We start from the raw sequence: 2,798 nt of genomic DNA on the forward strand, positions 1-2,798 counted from the left end.
AGAATTATATATATAGTAAATCATAGGTTGAAATTCTTGAAATGTCTAACATAAATAGGCATCATTGGAAAGTTATTGGGTATTTCTTCTTAAATAAGCACACGTACATATATATGCTTAAATATGCACCAGATAATTAGATGTCTTTGTACTACTGCATAAAGACTGTAGTGCACTGAAACATCTAATATTTAGCATGTTTGCCATAAATATGAAATCTTGAATTATTCATAGAGCTGCAATGAAGTACAAACATGTATGCACACATATGTACCACCAATTATAAAAACTGATATACACAGTGGAATATTCTAATGGGTTGGTGTCCCTGAGTTAAAATGATCCAAAGTAGCAGGTGTATCGTGGTCATATCACTGCCCTTAAAAATCAAATAGGAACAAACTCGCTCCTTGGGTTAGAAGGAGGGAATACTCCATTTGGTGTGGATTTTGTTGGTTCTCCCACTGGTATCTTTCACTTTCCATGCATATTTGTGTAGGGGGGTATCTAATATGAGAGGCACAGCTCCCACGGTGGGAAGCTTGACCAGAACCAGCTGGGCGGGGGAGTAAGATGATGCACTGGGGGAATTAGAGTTTTGAGAGACGGGTACCATGGTTGGGGCTTGTGGACAAAATGCCGCAATTTTCCGGCACCCGTTTGTACCCCAGTGATTACTGACATTGGCCACTGCCTCCCCCACCCGCTCAGCCCATCCCGGTTGGTGGGGTTTAGTAGGTTTGCAGGTGAGTTGTCTGATAAACATCCACCCTCTGCCTCCCTCCTCACCCTGCGGGGGCGGAGGTTTTAGTTTCCCGCCACTCTTTTTGTCCTTCTTAAACCCTTCCTCCCTGTTCAATGCCGGCACAGAAGGCGGGTTCGGTTTGGGAGGGGGTCCTTGCCCGGACCACCTCTGCACCAGGAGCAGAGCACTTTTCAGTGGGGAGCCCATCCATTAGGTCTCGGGGCACACCCTTTTGCAGTCCCATTTGCCACAATCCTTGTCGGAATGTTTTTTTTTTTCCCTTTTTGTTAGGTCGGGGCTTCCCCCCGAAGAGGCCAGCGATTTATTTGCCGGCTCCGCTGCCCGCACGGTCCTAGTTTCTACCTTCCAGTAAGTCCTGCCTACTAGCCCGTATTTCCTCCCATAGTTTATTAGTTCCTGAGCTATCTCCCCCCAGGTCCACACCTTCCTCCTCCCCTGCTGCTCTTCAGGGGTTACCGTTCCCTCCAGGGCAGCTGTGGTTCGCTCCTCGCAAGGCACATTTTGAATTGTCCTCTGTAATTAGATCCCGATAAGTTTTAGCAAGTCAGAGATTCCTCTTATTACCAGCATCAGTCGCTCAGGGTCTACCGGTAGTAACATCAGAGAGCTTAGGTTTGGTTTAAGTACCCAGTCATACATCATTTGCAGGCATGCCGCCTTCTGTACGTTTTCTAATAGCTGATCGATGGAACCAGTTATAGCTAGGGGATCCCCCCTCTCTAATGGGTTCAGCCCCCCCGCCCAACATGCGGCCCTCTGGGTCAGAGACCATGGGGCTCGACGATCACCCGTTGTGAGGAAGACGCCGGGGCCCCAATTCCCCTCTGCTTCCTTTTCTGATAGCATGATCCCGTCCCCAAACCCGACAGGGATACCCTCCACACGTATTCGGTTTCGGACTCCCTTGCCATCCTAGCAAAATCCTTTCGGAGTTCAGCCTATTCAGTGGCGGTAAAGGGGATTTCTTTCGTGACAACTTGGGGATGGTTGTCGCTATCGTCCTCATATATGTATTCTGTCTTTACCAGCGGGCACATATGGGGGCGGTTATCCACAGTCTCCCTTAATCGCTTTAAATCTTTCTGGGGATAAATTTGGCGTACCCCTTTCTCCTCCAGCATTACCTCTGCCTCAGCGGGGGTGTCTGCCTCCCTCAGGAGCTGAACCCTCAGCTCCTCCTTCAAAATCATATTTTGGCGCTTCTCCTCCTCTAGCGCCCGTTTGGTCTCTAGTAATTGCTCTCACAGCGGTGTTATCGCCGCTTGCAACAAAGCGGCCACAGCCTCCGACTGGCAGGGCGCTCGTTTCTTGTCCTCCACCGCCGCTACCAGACACGCTCCCAACACAGCACAAACGATGGCTTTCCCTTTCCCCTTCTTCGCTCTAGCTTCTTTATGCAAGACCGCTATTCAATCCATAACACTTTGCAGTTGGAACCAGTGGTCCCGTGCCCAATCTCGTCCCGGGGGTGAGGGGCGAGAGCGGTATGTTTCTAAAAACTCATATAATTTCTCCGTTTCTTCACAAGAATCGCCTGCCTTTTGGGCGGCCATGTCCTACAAAGGGGAGTGCGTCCCGGGAGGGTCAAACCTTAGAAAAACCAAGTTTCCCCTATGCACTCCCAAGAGGCCAAAACATAACTAATACCAAAAGGTTCCTACAAAGGGGGGTGTCGTCCCAAAAGGGTCACGCTTCAGTATCCAAGTTCCCTCTGTACGCTCCCAGGAGGCCAAACTGTAATCTACTACAAGACAGAGGAGAGCCTACAAAGGGGATATCATTCTGAGGGGGTCACACCGCAAAATTCAGCCTTCCCCTATACTCCCTCAGGAGATCAAATCACAAACTACTATGCGAGTTTCAGTGCAAAGGTCTCAACACCCACTCCTTCCTTCCGCTTCGTTCGTCTCCGGCTGCTTCCCTCGTGAGAGAGCAGAACCGCGGATCAGAACTCCGCACTTGCTTCGTACTTATTTGTACGTCTGGTTCACACACAATCGCTCAGCACACCATAAGGTTGTATGACACTCGC

At 49.6% G+C, this 2,798-nt stretch overlaps 1 pseudogene; it reads right to left on the reverse strand.

Annotated features, from left to right (window-relative positions):
- Positions 1-955: 955 nt before the first annotated feature.
- LOC148050458 (uncharacterized) lies at positions 956-1,887 on the reverse strand (annotated as a pseudogene).
- Between the last annotated feature and the right edge of the window lie 911 nt (positions 1,888-2,798).

The sequence above is a fragment of the Nipponia nippon genome, unplaced genomic scaffold, assembly GCF_047370975.1.
Source record: "Nipponia nippon isolate SJK-2023a ecotype South Korea unplaced genomic scaffold, ASM4737097v1 scaffold_8, whole genome shotgun sequence".
In the NCBI taxonomy this organism is placed as follows: domain Eukaryota; kingdom Metazoa; phylum Chordata; class Aves; order Pelecaniformes; family Threskiornithidae; genus Nipponia; species Nipponia nippon.